At 37.6% G+C, this 17,457-nt stretch overlaps 1 protein-coding gene and 1 long non-coding RNA gene across 2 annotated transcripts in view; both read right to left on the reverse strand.

The window, feature by feature from the left end:
• LOC309709925 (transmembrane protein 230-like) overlaps positions 1–17,457 on the reverse strand; it is a 133,075-nt gene that overhangs the window by 16,091 nt on the left and 99,527 nt on the right. The gene's annotated exons all lie outside the window — the stretch shown is intronic.
• LOC309712169 lies at positions 7,155–14,666 on the reverse strand. Its single transcript, XR_014278199.1, has 3 exons — positions 14,517–14,666; positions 14,062–14,224; positions 7,155–10,476 (listed from the first exon to the last, which is right to left on the reverse strand). It is a non-coding gene; the product is annotated as an uncharacterized lncRNA (long non-coding RNA).

Genomic DNA, 17,457 nt, shown 5'->3' on the forward strand with positions numbered 1-17,457 from the left:
TTTTTTGCCTTTTTTAGTAAACAAAGCTTAATGTGTTGATCTTCTCATGGATCTGGTATTCCTCGTCATGCTTTTGATTGACCTGGTTTTTGCAAAAACATAAACTTTCTGATTTATGTGACCATATGACTTTTCTACCCTGCTGTTAATTGGAAAGATCACAGTTGTTTTCTTACAATGTGCAGCTGAATCCTACAAAAAGTTCTTGGAAATCCCAAAGTTACAATGATGATGTCTTTGATCCAGAACCATGAGGCCCACATTCAAGAAACTATATCTGTACAGAGACTTCTTAAATAATTACCTGAATGAATCAATCAAATGAATAAATCAAAGGAGATGAGTTACATAAACATACTAAGCCAGGTTTTAGTGCCTACCAAACTGTCACTTCCAATTTCTTGTGCAACCCTGGGCACATTTTGTAGTTGGATGATTTCTGAAAAGACACAATAAACAGACAAAATGGAAAAAAAAGAAAGAAAGAAAAAAAATCTTTGTACTACTTCATAATCGTTCCTGTTGTGGAAATCATTTATCTGCAGTTAAAGTGTTTCAACTCTTGATATTGATGATTTGGCCCATACCTCCCTGCATATTACAATTATTTTCAAGCTGCACACCATGCTGAAGATCTACGAACAGATTTTCACTGATGTTCAACGTGCAGTTCTACATCAAATGTGTGCAATTTGGAACAAGAATTTGTACAATTTTCCAATCCACAGCATTTCCCGTCTTTATCTTTGACTGTAAACAACTCTTTTATCTGAAATGACAATGCCATATCCGATTGTTGCTCTGCATATTTCAGCTTTGGAGTATGTGATGAAGTGACTTGTTTCCTTCTGATCATTTTTCCATGTAGACCCTGTTTGTGCAGTAAGTCTGCATTGGTGACTGGTGCCCCACTAGAATGCACAGCAGATGTGCTGGGCGGGAGCACAGAGCGACAGATGTTTTAAATATTTTCTCTCTCCTCTTTTCATTGTGAATCTTTATCTCTTCAGTGCCATTTCTCAATGACAGAAGCACAAATGGTACCAAAACCTGTGTCATTTTGCTTTTGTTAATTGAAAAAAAAGAAAGAAAAAAAAAGAAGAAGAACAAATGAACAAATAAAGGTTTTTTGGGGGGGAAGGGTTCCAGGCTAGTTTTGGTCAGCAGCATCAAAATCTGTGTTAGTCTGATCAATTCTATATCGGTCTTATTTAAAAGACATTAGATGTTATATATGCTCCTTCTTGGGAATTATTATTCAAGAACGGTACACTGACCACCACAGTGTGCAGTACATCTCCCATTCATTAACTGGATCAACTGAGTTATCAAATACAGTGTACACTTGTCATTAAGAAATGTATTTTCCTAGGTACTGTGACGGCCAGTGGGCTGGCCTTGTGTTTTGCTTTTTCTGTTACCTGTTTCTTGCAGGTAGGTGGAGCTGACCCAATTATAGATGCAGCACACCTGAGAAGGCCAGTCCCAGTGTATATAAAGACACCTAGACTGAACCAGCTGTTTCGCTCTGGCTCTCACTCTCTCTGTCTGTCACCCATCTTGTTCATTTGGAAGTTTCAGTTATTAAGATTTGAAAAAGCTAATTTTTACTCTTGGGCCATATATCAAAAAAGAACAGTTCAGCCTTTTGGTAACCCTTCCTAACACCTCAATTAACAAGTTACACATGAACTCAGAACTCTGCTGCTAGACTTTTGAGCTGAAATAAAGAGAGACCACATCTGGGTGTTTTAGAAACATTTTAGAATAAGCTTTGTTTTTGTTGGTTTGCAATTATTCAAATTGCTTAAACCTTTAACTCAAGCAGAAGGTCCTGAAATATCAAGATCCTCTCTTATGATAATATTGAAGATGCAGCTAGCCTGTGTCTATGTCTGCCTACCAGCAGATATCAAACAGACCACGAGCATTTTTTGTGCCCTGACTATAAATCATTTATTGAATTGATTTGTAATGAATGGGTCAATTTTTCAAGTCTTTTTAAATTTATTTGTTGATTAAAATTTCAATGCTTGATTTAGTGTACTGTCTGATTTTAGATTATTTTATTTATTAGTCTTCGTGTTAATGTAAACCAATTTGTAATACATGAACTTTGCTCTTAAGATATTTTTTACTGCCTATACTGTCTATAGTAGTGTATGTTTCAGACATAACATTGTTTTTATGCAAAACATAAAAAAAAATCCCAAAGTTGATTACTTTAAGATTAGGCAAATTGAACAATGTTTGCTTAACAAATTTTAAGGTAATTTGTCACCTAATATTGCATCTGGAGCCACAACTTTGTTCCAATGTGACCTGGATGAAAAAAAAAGACCCCATGAGTTCATGTTTTTTCTTGGAAGATTAAAGAAAGAAAAAATCTATGACTAAATGCTGTGACATCTGCTTTCCTCAGTTGAAATGTGGTAAACGTAGCCACAGCACAACCCAGTCTCACGGCAAAATGTGTAATTGTCCACTGTGTCCATGTCATGCTTTGCCCCTTCAAATGGACACGCATGCTGAAGTTGCGTTACCAGCAGGGGGAGATAATATATTTAAATCCAAGAAATCAGTGGCGGCGGGGCGGGGGGCTATAAAGTACATTTCAGGGTTCTTAATTGTCAGAAACACTCTTATGGATTTACATAGAAATGTGTTAATAATGTCTTTCCCGTGATTTTTTTTTTATGTTGGCTTGAAATAAAACCAACATCTCCCTCTGCTGTTACTGCAGATTACTGCAACTTCTGCATGTGTTTTGGACTGGTGTGTCTATTACACGTTAACACATATAGCAATGTCCTTTCCATTCATCCTGCTATCTCAGCCAAGAGTGGATAGCTAATACTGTAGGTGTTAATCAATGCTCATTGAATCAAAATGAGAACACCTATCGTGCTGTTTCTCTGAAGGCAATAGCAACACATAAAAATACCTATGAATGGAAACCTGCCATGTGGTTGGTTCATGTCACTGCACAGCTTCTAAGAAAAGGCAGATGCTAAAAAACTGAAGTTGTGGGTGTTTTTTTTGACACATTATTATAAATACATGAAGCTGAAATCTAAGGAATCACTGCTTTCACTCTAATAACCCTCTACACGTGAGACACTTCTTGCTAAGTAGGTGCACAGAAGTCCTTCTTACATTAAAAAAAGAACACTTAGTTGTACTTTATGACAGACCAGTTTAACATAAACACTATAATAATACATTATGTACATTAACATGTAAAAAATGTCTTCCTATATTATATTCTAATATTTCAGGTACAGTGGAACCCCGACTTACAAAAGTAATTTGTTCCCGACGGTCTCCTGATGGAGGTAGAATCTATCAACAAAATCAATATCTGTCTCTTTCTAATTTCATAATTAGAGTTAAGGTAATGACGGCAGTCATGGATAAAGTCCTTGTTTTGTTATGCTGTGTTAACATCATTTGAATGGAGGTCTTTGTTCCTTGAAGGTCGGCATATGTTAGTTTAGGTTGTAGGCAAAAAAAGGGAAAAAAAGGATTATTGTTTCTCTTGAGTGCACTCTTGATAGTCTTGTACCAATGCCTTACGCACACTAGATAGAAGCAACAGCAATAGAATTTCAAGAATAGATTTAACAAAAGAAGATATGAGTCAGGGACACACTTCTAAGTCATCCTAACCTGAAGACAAATCTGGCCAGAAGAGAAGAAAGAATACAGTTCACTTTTCATTTTTCTGTTGTAAGATATAATGAAATGCACTTTCTGAGCAGATGCTGTGGGGATGTGAATGTATGTTTTCTTAATGTAAAAAGATCAACTCTTAGCTCTGCAAAAATTAAATCTAATTATATTAGAAATGCAATTTTCTTGCAACACTAAATGTAAAAATTATGCATAATGTGTGGAGTAAGAGGTAAAAGTAAAAAAACAAAAGAAAAACATCTGGTACAGTGAATCAAACTGCTACATTGTCTGTGATAATTTGAATGGCTCACTACACATAAATAAACCATCCATCCAACCCTCCACCCATTCTTCCAGCCATCCATTCTGATTTCAGGTTGCCAAGTCTAAGTAGTGACACCCACCCTGGCCACCTCCTCCAGCTCATCTGAGGGCACACCAAAGCATTCCCAAGCCAGCAGAGAGGCATAACTCCTCTAGCATGTCCTGGGCCTCCCCCAGGACCTTGTCCCCATGGGACATTCCTGAAATACCTCACCTAAGGAGGCGTCCTTTCGATGTGGAGGAGTAGCAGCTGTACTCTGAGTCCGTCCCGAATGACTGAGCTCCTCACCTCATCTCCAACAGACAGCCCAGCCACCCTTTGGGCATAGCTCATTTCCCTTCACTTGAATTTGAGATCTCATTCTTTCGGTCACCACCCAGAGCTTGAGGCTCATAGATCAACCCCCACTATACCAACCATAATGGTTGCTTAGCTTGCTGCCGCAACATCGTCTCATAGTCACTATTTATATACAATGGAACCCCGACTTACGAATACCCCATTTAACGGAAAATTCAAGTTACGAAGGCACTTAACGGCAATATTTCTGCCCGTGTTACGGCAAAATGCCCGAGTAACGAAATCCGCTGGCTCTAATTGGCTGATCCCAGAATGCCTACAATGCCCACAATTCCTTCCGAATTATGTGACAACCGCCTTGGCTTTTGTACTTGCGCTTCGCTGTTCCACTTGAACGACGTATTGTTGTTGCAGTTAGCAATTAGCCTATAGCCTATTGTTCACTCAAAAGGCGCGATGGGTGCTTCAACTTACAAAAATTTTCAACTTACGAAAGACCCTCGGGAACAAATTAATTTCGTAAGTCGGGGTTCCACTGTATAATTAAGGAGCAGGAAGCAGCTGCAGTATTCTGAATGATAGGAGTCAACACTCAGAAAGTACCGGGACAGAAGTATTAATATAAGAGTAGAAGAAGTTACAACTGGAAGCCTGGCTTAGCCTGTTGGTAACTGTCAGCTGATTCCAGAGTCCCACAACCAACAAACCTCAAACTGACTCATTTTTCAGCGTGATGACACAAAATTTTGGGTTAGAGCCACAATAGACACTAAGGAAGAAATACGATACATAAAGACATATATACATACATTTGCTATGATCATTATAGTAAGATTAACAAGGCACAAATCATCTACTGTGTCTAGAGAACATTCTTAAAGAGTCATTTTATTTTCATTGAAGGCCTCTTTAAAGGGTCTGCCATAATATGGGTAAAAAGACTACCAATAAAAGGCTACCCAAAACTGCAAAGTGTACAAATGCTATGTCTTCCATGTTCTTAATCTTCTGTTAGAGTAGAGAAAGAGTGAGTTCGCTCCAGTCCTCTGTACCTGAAGAAAATACACACCCTCACACACACACACAAAAGAAGCTGAGCCAACACATCTTGAAGTGGGTGACAGCGAGCTAGGCTCAAGGCTTTGCTTTGACTGCCATTAGCAAAAACCTGTACATTTATTCATGGACTAATGATATGCTGCAAGATATATCTCCATATTCTTGGTTTCAGCAGAGTGAGCTGAGCAGAAAATTTTTTGAATACATTTCATATTTTCACCAAAGTTAATAGTTCATTGTCAACGTAGGTGTCATGGCTTTTTTGTTGGATTTTGTTGGTTCCTCCGCCACTGCCTCGTTTGAGTTTTGGACGAAATGCATTCTGGGATATTGCATTTCGTCATTTCAAGCTGATTAGAGACCAAAACAGCCAATCAGATTTTTTGCATCCAAGTCTGTGATTGGCTGGTTTTGTGGCACAAATATAACAGTGTAGAGAAAGAGTTGAGCGCGCACGGGCAGAAATGTTGAGAGCGCGAGCAACACATTGCGAGTGAGCGCAATTACAAAAACTGAGCGAGAGGGGCTGCTGTTGTGTGTGTGTGTGAATAATAGCAAACACTGAAATACATTTTTTGCACACAGCAATGAATTTTGTTCACTCAAATTTAGCTTTTCTTTGCTCAAAATAAATTTCTTCTCAAAATGCAAAACTTGCACCTGCAATTTTTTTTATGTGCGCTCAGAATAGTGGCACAAAAATAATGCCATACAATCTGTGTAGTTGAAGGGCTGGTGCAGAGCTGCAGTTGAGCTATAAATCCGTCTGAGGGAAGCACACAATAATCTCATAGTGATTTCATTGCTTTCCCCACAAAGTGGACATGGTCATATGCAAATGAAACAAGCATTACATAAATGTTTCTATAATTGAAAGCGTTTCCCTTAGAAAAAACAATTTTACAGTTTCCCAACAACACAGTGCCTGACAGCTTGCAATAATAAGCTTCAGGAGAATGTGGGAGCTGTTGTTTTAGCTTGTGCTGTCTGAGGGCATACTAATTTAATTTTAATGCATCCATCTGTGCATTAAATGGAAATAATGATGCAAACAAAGGACAAACAAATAAGGTGTGGACAATTGCAGACCTTATTATCACATGTTTATGTAAATGAGTTTGTGAAACTTTAAGACAGTGCACAAAAGCAGTAGAGCAATAGGATTTTGTATACTGAAATGTATAACCTGAGGTAGGAAAGAAAACAGAAACAAAGCATTTTCCCTACTCAGTAATTAGAAATCCTTGCTTTTCTATTCTATTTGATCCAATATGTAGTAAGCACTTTAGTTTGTGAAGTCCTGCAATTTATTCTGCGTACTTTAGAAACACAAAAACAAGGGATTTGTAAAAAGAAAAGCACTTTGATAAAAAGCTTCTCAGGCTTGCATGTTTTAAAGGAAGCAAACAAGAGAACAAAGAGTACAGTAAATCACATCAAAAGTGACATAAATAACAGAGGAACAGTGACACCAAATTAAAAGTGAAAAAATGAAAAAGTTTTTATCGTAAAGAGGCTTTTTTGTAATATTCTGAATATTAAATCTCATAGAGATAAAAGTTTTTGTAAAGTCTGGGTCATTTAAAAACAGGAAATACCTATTTATCATCTTGTTTTTCAGATTTTTTTTTAGAGAACAATTAGAAGACAAGAGACAGCTATTGCTGAATAATTCTTTCCCACTGCTTTTGATTATATGTCAATGAACTGTACTATCATTCAAAAACCTGAAAAACAACTCCCTATAGTGTGTCAGAGGAGAAAGAACCCAAATGCATAATGCTGAAGATTTATTGCAAAAAAAGGGAACTTTATTACAAGACAAGACAAGAAATGGAGATAGAACAGAGTCATCCAAAAAAATGAAAGATTGAAATAAAACACAAAGAAACAAACTGGAGAAAAACACAGGGCATTAGCTAGAAAAACAGTTAGCTAAACCAAGGATCATAACCAGACCATGTGACAAGGACAAAGAGGGAAGTGATTACAAGCCAAGGCAAATCTGGGAGCAGAGGGCAGGGGTAGACATTCAGCGTAGGGAAAGGGCAATCACAAAAGAAGGAAAGGCAACCAACATGACAGTAAAGAAATCTAACCTTTAAATAAGCAAAACACAACTAAAGGCATTTACACATACCAGACACATAAAATTTGCGCAAATCTTTTGTCCGTTAAAACGATTTTTCTAACTCACCTGTTCTTCATTCGGCTATTCACATCAACCACATGATTTTGTTGAAGGTTTTTCCATATTTACTTTTTCAGATCAAATTCTATTTATTAGATTTTCACATGCAAATAAGCAGATCTAACCAATGAGACCACTGGATTTGGCAAAAAGTGCACTTGTAGCTCAAAACACCCACTGAATATATGGAAATAGTAAAATTATACTATTTTACACACACAGTTAGACACTGCTCTGGGTCAGTCGGCTCTCGGAAACGATTTCTCCGCCTCCTCAGATATGGTCCCAACTCTGCCAACAAGAGCTCAAACTGCCCGACTCCCATCCTGTAATATGAGCGAAAGCAGTCGTGATACAGCTCCTGGATCAAACCATGACTTGAGAAATGGAAGAACCCAGAACTCTGTTTCCTCCATTTTTCTTTAGAAACATCATCGTTGTTTGATATTGACTTCAGTTTATCACCTTTTTTTGTGTGTACAAATTATATAAAAGCATGTAAAGGCGTGTAAAGGCCTCAACACGTAGAGACAAAATATAATAAAAGAGAGGATACAAACATGTAGCTGGCAGGGAAATGCTGAGGGAACCAAAAGAAGGAACAATTAAAATGGGAGCCAAAGGTCACACTTAAACATTGGAGCATTAACTTAATCCAAGCAGGGATGAAAACATCAAAACCTCAATAATAATTAAAAAATAAAAAAACAGGAGCATGAACAGAAAGAATATAGCAAGTACTGAAACTCAACAAAGATAAGGACTCGGAAGGCTCTGTGATTAAAATTGTCCATTAGACAGAAAACACTACATTTTCTTTTAAACAAAAGTCATCCGGGTGAACTTTCTTCTTTTTTTTTTATCAACATCTAATTTCCAGTGTTTTAATACGTAGCTGTAAACAGATACTGTTTTAAAAAATATATGATTACCATATTCATACTTTCAGCTTTCACAAATATCAAAAAGAAACAATGAAAATGGCATTGAACTCAGTAAATGCAAAATAGCTCCACATTCCGTATATGTCTTTATTTGTTTGGAAAAGGAATACTTAGACAAGATGTTATTGATGGTTTTACAATGACGGGTAAGTAAATTTGAAAAAATGAAATTGTAATGACAGTAAATTATTTACAATGGAAAGCAGTGTCCTCTATTTTTCAAGCTCAGTATGCCATTTCCACCCTGACAACAACATTTTGTTATTCACACAGTGATACACTCTGCTGTGCCTGGCAGGAAAAAATGAAAAACAAAAGAGAAAAAAAATGGTATTATGTCGAGGCAGGAGCATCATGCTCAAAGGGCCATAAACAAAACTGGATCCACCCATCATTGCTCAGATTTTTTTAAATCAACTGCTTGCTTGCCAAGCACAGCTGTTGCCAACTTTGCAACTTTTTCTCCAGATTTGGCAACTTTCTGGGAACCTTTTAGTGACTGAACATCAAACAAGGGCCAAGCAACAAATCTAGTGACAATTTCAGTAGGCATCAGCTACTTTCTCGCACCTACTCAGAGCTCTCCTGATCACATATCACGCCGGTTATGAAGCTGACTGAAACATGAAACATGAACTGCCTCTGCAAAATCAACTCTTACTGATCTTGAGGAATATTATGATGTGTTATCTCTGAGCTCTTTTCACTACCTGATTCCACAGAGAAATTACAGCTCAGTACACGGCAAACACAGTGTAAGTAATATACGACACTCTTCCCTTGATGACACTTGATTACACACTATAGTTCTGCCCTCTGAAAACAGGATTCAATCTAAACTCAATCTAAACACCTTTTAATAACAGCAAAATGTACCTTTTATCTCGAATCGATACTGTTTGCAGACTTATCTAGCAATGTAGACATTCGTTTTAATCTTCTATGTAATCCTTTGGGTAATTACCTTATGATAGAGCAAATACTAGAAATCAGCCCACTCCTACAGAGCAGTACTTGTGGTCTTTTTATTGCAGTGTAAAGGACAGCGCATAAATATTTTAAAAACTGATTTTATTTATATTTTATTCATATTGTCACCACTTATGGTTAACAAAATCATGTTGAAATGGCCTTACATGTGTCTTTTTAGGTGAATTCAACCCAGTTCTAAGCTCAATGCCTACACGCCAGAGCAGCTAGTAACCATCAGATCAGTGCTTCTGATTAATAATGCACACTTTATGGCATATGTATAGAAAAACAACAGTTTATCAAAATTTTCTGTTAAGCTTTATTATTACTAAATTGAATAAGTGAGTTATAACAAATACATCAAACAGTGGTTGATGCAGCAGTTAGCACTATCACCTCACAGCAAGAAGTTTCCTAGTTCCTAGTGCTGGGCAGCTGGAGCCTTTCTAGAGTTTGAATGTTCCCCATCTAAGGACTCTGGCTTCCTCCCACAGTATGAAGACATGCTTGCTAGATTAATCTAAGGTTAATCAAAACTGGCTATACTGTAAGTGTGAATGATTGTCTCCACATGTTATAGTCTTGTGATGAAGTGGCAACTTGTGTATACCCTGACTTTTGTATCATGATGGCTGGGATAGGCTCCAGCGCCTTCTGCAATCCTTAAATGCTTGAGCAGTTAAGAAAAAGGAGGGGAATCTCCTACATGATGTATCTTAATTTAGCAAACAGTACTGTGTTTTGCATTAAACTGATCCAGAACTTCAGGGATTAGGAAAAAAAATAGTACAATTTTACACTCTTTCCACTTTTCGCCAGGTGAGTAAACTGTGTTACATCAGTAGACTGAAAGAGCTGCATTTGAGCATGAAACCTTATCAGAACTGTCTTAGGATGATGTGATCCTCTGTTGAGCTCTAGAAATCCTTCTATCGCTTGCCCCTCCACAGATCGGTCAGTACTGCCAGAATCTGTTGGAGTTCAGGGACTCTTCAAAGTTTTCCTGCTGCCTGTTAATACAAAAAAGTAAATTAAATATGTGGTGACATTCAGTAGGACATTTTTTTTTTTTTTGCTTTTGCCAGCCTCGAGGCACTGAACAGAAGCTGTGAACACAACACTAATATAAACTTTTAAGCTGATATAACAAACCTATTGGCAAAATTTAAACATTGAGCAGATACCAAGCAAATTAACACCCATTTGGAGTGTTTTTGACCATCTGGCAAATATGAATCCAACATTCATTCCCTTTTTAGCTTCAGTTTAGTCTGCAGTGAAGGACATCCCGTGGTCATTAGCTGCTAAATGTTCCGCTGTGCTCGTCAGCTAGTGCCATACCTAACCCATGCTGCTGTATACATTTTTATTTAAAAAACAGCTAGTGAGAATGGGGAGAAAAAGGTCTTAAAATACATTTTACTTGAATGCATCTGCTTGTGTTCAGAGGCATCCTAGTGTAAAATGTGTTTTGAGAGGGCAAAGTTTTTACAAACACAATCTGGAAATTGTGAAACATTTCAGACGCAAAGCCTGAAAAGTTTCACAAATGTAATCAGCACTTTGAATTTCTTTTTGCATTTATTTTATAAGCACAAAGACTTAAACATGCCACCAACAGGTGGCAATTCCTCTGTCTACAACAGGGGTGTCAAAGTCAAATACACAGTGGGCCAAAATTCAAATCTGGAACAAAGTCGCGGGCTAACATTAATATTTATTGGAAAAAAAATCTTCCTCCAGATATGAGAATGAATCTTTTCTTATGGACTCAAACAAGTTTTGCTTAAAAAACTGAATATGGAACAAGCAAAGCTTAATACTAAACAATATATATATTAGCTGTATAATACCAGTAGGCCAGCTCTAATAATAATATGGTATGGCTTCGCGGGCCAAATGTAATTAGGCTGCGGGCCAAATTTGGCCCGCGGACCAGAGTTTGACACCTATGTTCTACAAATTATCCTATTGCTCATTTTCTCTCCTAACGCTATTTTTAACCATTCTTTAATCCACACTAATTTGTTCATTTTTTCAAACTTCAGTCCCACATAGAGACTTCTTTATGACTGACATACATTTCCACAGATCCGCATCTAGATTTTGAGATCTGTTTTGAAAAAGCCAGACTGGTAATGGCCAGAAGTTGTGCAGTCAGTGCACACTTTTAAGCCAATAAATATCTTTCCCTATCTTTAATCATTACATTACTGAAATGTAACAGTTACAAAAAATGTAACCAAGTCTGAGGGAATGAAGGGAATTTGAAATCAGAAGTTACAGTGAAAAAAAAAACAAGTTATCTATTCAATTTCTTTAAGTAATTACAACTTGAATTTTATTTTGAACCCACTAACATTGGGATTTAATTTCAAATTACATATAAAATAATAAATTAGAATTTTTATGTTGCAGCCATGGATTTAATCAAGTGGTGGTAAAAGGCCTGATGAATTACTTTTTAGAGTGCAGATGTTTTACGTAGCAGATCAAATAGTTCCGTTAGATTTGTTACTTCCTAAACAAGGAGAGGATCAATATAAATGTTGATTTCACCTCATTTCAGAACATGCCGCTAACCTTTTTAAATTATTCCCTTATCGTCAAACATAAATGGGCACACATGCAAAAAAAGGTACAGCTGCTGGGGCATCTTAAAAAATAATCTTCAAAATAACATTTTGCTTTCCCTCATTTTCAGATTTAATTGGCAGTGGTGCTTTAAGGTAGCAGCTTGATAGGCAACCATTGGCATGGCATCTTTAGATTTGAAATACACTAATTAAGAAAATAACAAAATAACAGTAGTGTTGAGACATAACCAGTGGCGTGTCTAGAAATTTTTTGTTGGGGGGGCCAGGTAGGGGCACAGATTTGGAGAAGGGTGGCAGATGTAATTGGCAGATAATGTTTAAAAAAAAATTCTACCAACCGTTAACCATAATTCAATAACCCTATAAACCTAATAACCGAATGCGCTTTTAACTCTTATTAGAATGAGATTTTAACCACTACGGTGCAAAGCTTTTAGATACTGCGTTGATGAAGTAGAAGAGATACAATCAGTCAGTGTTTATTCAGCATTCAAGGACATCAATATTTGCATAGTATTTTTACTGACATGTAGTGCACATATGTTTTGGGCAAAAACATTTTTGAATATTAAAATACGAACATTTGTAACAAACAATTGACAAATTAGCCAATTCCAATGTAAAACTTTATCTGCCTGTTAAAAAAAGAAGATAATCTTCTCACAAACTGGTGTTTGATTTTGAAACAGGAAAAAAGTGGAGAAACAACTGAAAAGACTAACATTTGAATGAAACCTGAAAGCAAGTAAATACTTTCTCTGCTGCCTTATGGTAAACTTTGGTAATATTGATGTATAAAGAACAACACTGGCTGATGATGAAATACAGTCAGCTGGCATGGTGACACTGCCAGTATTAACCTGCAGGGCTGGACTGGGACAGAAAATTGGGCATTTTGACTACAGACCGGCCCACCAGGTATTAAAGCCATAAAGCCTTTGACTGAAAACAAACCCTGTTGTGACAGTGATGTACAGTCTTGTTGGTATATGTATGATTTCTATACATTTTACGTCAGATAAAAACTTTGGTTGTAAGATTTAGATAATTATTTTTTAAAAGCTAGATATCTTAAATGAGAATAAGAAAGAAAAGTATTTCTTTGTGCCCCCCTTTCCCTGTTAATGCCCTACCTGGCCCCCTGGCAACACTTTCCTAGATCCACCCCTGCACAGTTACCAGCTGTCAGCTACTTAGAAAAGGATCCTGGTGTTATTTGTCTCTCAGAAACAGTTCATAACTTCCCTTCAACTCATTCATGTCACCTAAAAGGTAAACCTGTTTCTCCATCATCTGCTCAGCTCTGATGATTCAGTAAGGACATCTCCTAGTTTCATCTTCACGTTTCCCTCTCATCACACATCCAAACCAACATCATGACCAGCAGCTTTACAGCTGTGGCTCCAGCCAACATCAGCTGATATTAGAAATTAATATTAAATAAATTCTACCAACAGCTGATCAAGCTTAAACGTGCTGCTGTTGTTTAGCACGACATCTGCTGGTTTCCTCTTTCTGGCCCAAAGTGGGCGATAAATAAACAAGAGAGAAAAGCTGATCAGCTGATCATTGATCAGTTTCATGATTGAAGTAGCAACAGGAGAGGGAGGGGGAGAGAATGAGAGAAGAAGAGGCAGCTGTGCAGTGTAATGACAGAATAACTCCAGCTTTGTGTCTTTTTTCCATTCTAGCTAAAGTTCGGGACAAACTGCGTCTCTTCTCAGCTCAATACGAAACGTGTAATATTTTCTCTGAATGAGGGACCATTCCATTTTTTTTAAGGAGCCGTTGGCAACTCTACTAACTTTATGAATAAAATAAAGTTCACTATCAGTAACATCATAGCACCCACCCAGCTGTATATAAACTCTGTCAAGCTGGCTAGAATGCAGTACGAGTTATTGCAACTGAGGGTAAAAAGTCAGCACAACAAAAATAAACTCCACCTAAACTTGGTTTATATCTGACCCAGATAGACTGCAGGTCATAACTTCTTACCTGAAGTTCAGTTCACCTGACACTCGGACTGGTGGCCGCCTCGGGGCTCTCCTGCCTCCCCTTCCCTCATCCACCTGCTGGCCTCTGTGGAAGCTCCGTCATAGCCACCACCAAAAAACTGAGTTATTTTTACACATCGACCTGCATCTGGCCAATCCACCACCTCTCATTGTTCATGCCATTACAAAAAAAATAAAAAATAAGTCACCGGGCATATGCCCGGTATGCCCGATGGCCAGTCCAGCTATGTTAACCTGCAACCAAATCTGCAGTTCCATACAGCAATGTTACGACTTAGATTATATCTTATAACTCATAACTCTTATGTTAGCTGCCCTCAGTAGCATACTGTCTGATATATTCCACGGCTGCAATAATTCTTTAAGTGTTATTTTTTCTTTGGTATTCTAATTTCACCGAAGTTTACTAAACTCAACAAACTTAATATTACTTACCGGGACATTTATTCTGTCCTCATTTTCTTTCACCGAAAAATTGTTTCCTGCAGTGCCGTCTTTCGTGCTTGGCTCTCCTACCTTTGCTATCGTGATGCACATAGCGCAGAAGCCGATGCTGCATTCATTTACACTCGGATATCTGAGCTTCACCGTGAAAACATAATCGGACATTTGATATTTGATTGAATTTTATTGTTTTGCCTTTGGGGTGGCACCTGGGGTGGCCAGTCTGGTTGGGGGGGTGGCCTGTGCCCCCCCAGGCCACCCCGCTGGACACGCCACTGGACATAACATCTGCACAGCAAATATCTATCTATTGTAGATACAACACAATCATAGGTATAAATTACATTTCTCTTTGATATGCACACCAGAAGAGAGAGCCCTTGTTAACAAATGAGGGTTGAGTGTCTTGCTCAAAGACACTTTAACAAGGATCTATAGGCAGATTGATTATTGTGTGGATCACACCTGTGACTTGGAAGGAAACAGCTTCTCAACACTAATTGTTTTGGCTACAAGGTAAATTGAGTCTTACGATAACGCTTCTATTACTGCTAGTTTCCTGCATAATTAACACTATTGACCCCTACAGTGGAGCTAATTCAAATTCATCTTGCCCTCATTTGTTTTGATGAACACTTTCCTAATGCTGGCTGCTGTGTGGATGATGTAACTGCTAGGGAGAGGTGTGATAAAGACGGAAAATTATAGCTGCCAGCATACATTGGATGTCAGCTTGTACATCAAAGTTTGCTTCTCTGCAGTACATAGGCACACACTGCCTGTCAATATACAAGCCTACAGGCGGTGTAAAGTCACTGTATACAGTTCATGTAATGACTGGGGAAGATAGTAACATCGGGGACCAAGCCTGGAGAGCAAAATAACTTGGACTTACACAAAAGGATACAAAATATAATTTACACTTTGTTGTTGTGACCTTCCATCTCCAGGGTATATATAGTATTGGTAGCAAGGAAAAAAGAGAGGCAGAAACAGTTTCTAGTTATATAACACTGACTGCACTATAGCTGCAGAACTGTACTGGAAATCGTTGTCCTGGTTCATTTTTGAATTAACTTTAACTATAGTATCAACATAACCTATGAAAAATAATCAGTTTGTTGCAAAAGTCTTGGAAATTTAAATCCTGGAACTAAATTGAATTTAAAATGTTTTTTTTTTCTTTTATAAAGCAGTAACATAAAACCATTCAGATCTCCTAATTTTATAGGACTCCCTATAAAAGCATTTTCAAAGTAAGGCAAACCAGGATGTTTTATGGGTAATGCAAAGGCTAATACACCTACTGTTATCTTCTGCTGAAAGCTTTTCTCGCTAAGATTTCCTTGGACTGCAATGTGCTTGGTCTGCATTTTTCTTGATTTAGGCCCAGCTTATCTTAAGCTTATAGAGATGTCAGCAAAACCCCCCTTTAATAGCGCAAGGCTCTTAATTCATTACCAAATGTAAACTTCCCTGCAGAGGAGTGCAGGATGGGCTGGGGGAAAATTAGATTCTACTCAACTAATTACTCCGTAAATTCAAGACCCCTTGAGAGAATAAAAGAATCAAAACACCAAGATATTTTTGTCTCCATTTAATAAAATCTATGTACCCAAAGGTAATTTTCACCATGTTTTATTAGTTGCTGGTTTTGTTCAATATAGTGACAAATTGGTTCTTTTGTTAAAATAATAACAAAAATATTAACCATCCACGCATAACAGCATTGCTTCTGCATTAAACCTGGTCAAAAACCAGCTACGTCAGACAGAAGAAGAGGTTAGTGTGGATAACATTATTCAAGTAGCATTATGAATATGCCTCCAGACATGAGCTATCAAAATATGTTTATTGCTCAAGGGTTTTCTGCTTAATGATGCTGCCAGGGTCACAAAGGGGAAATATCAAGCTACCTGTCTGCAATGACTGTGATGATTAAAACCTTTGATGCAGAGCTGTCACCCTGTCTGGCTAAAGGCTGATGTAGGCGAGGGCATAAATCCCTGCAAACTGGTCATTAAACAGCAGACATCACAGAGCAGAGGATAAGCCAGACCAAGTGCTCCTCTTCTCTGTGGCTCCCGTCCACACTCTTACCTTGTTGGAAGAGACAGATTTCAAGGTCAGCCAGTGACCTCTCAAATGTCCAAGCTGTCATGCTGCCCACTTCACACACACACAAACACAAACACACACACACACACACACACACACACACACACACACACACACACACACAGAAACCACCTAAGGACACATTTTGGTCTGTGTCACTGTTTGTTTAAAGGCAGGCTTTTGGGTGGCCTTTAAAGACTGCATGAAATAGAGTTTTTGACCTCCTGAAGTTAGAAAATGTTATAAGGGAAACTCCACTGAAGAATCTATATGTAAGTATCAAACACTCACCCTTATAGGCTTAAAAACTGGCTCTAAAAAGGTCAGACTGAATTCACACTTGGGTAGAGAAAGGACTGTTTGATTCCTGGGGCATGAGTTGTGGTGCACTATTTCTTGATAGTGTCACAAGTAATATGGTAATATGTTCAATATTACCTGTGATAATGCTTTAGGGATTGCATGGTTTTTCTGTTGGTCTGGCCACTTAACTTGCATGGGACTGATAGAAATTGGCAGTTATCATATTATTTACGATGGCACTTTTATAAGAAGAGCTTATATACCCTGACTTTTTAACCTTGGTGGATCATTTGCCTCAATTCTAAATGCAGAATAAAGAAAAAAGATTTTCTTTTTAATTCCATGGGGTTCCATATATAATTATTATTGCTGTTCATGTAGCAATTAAATATGATAAAAATTAAACATGTTTAACAGAGTTACACTCTTCAAAAACAAAACAAAACAACAACACACACACACGATATGAGCATGAGTGAATGTTATCACCTCACTCTGCTCATCTGTAGGT

The sequence above is a fragment of the Aulonocara stuartgranti genome (assembly GCF_965226115.1).
Source record: "Aulonocara stuartgranti genome assembly, chromosome: 7".
Taxonomy (NCBI): domain Eukaryota; kingdom Metazoa; phylum Chordata; class Actinopteri; order Cichliformes; family Cichlidae; genus Aulonocara; species Aulonocara stuartgranti.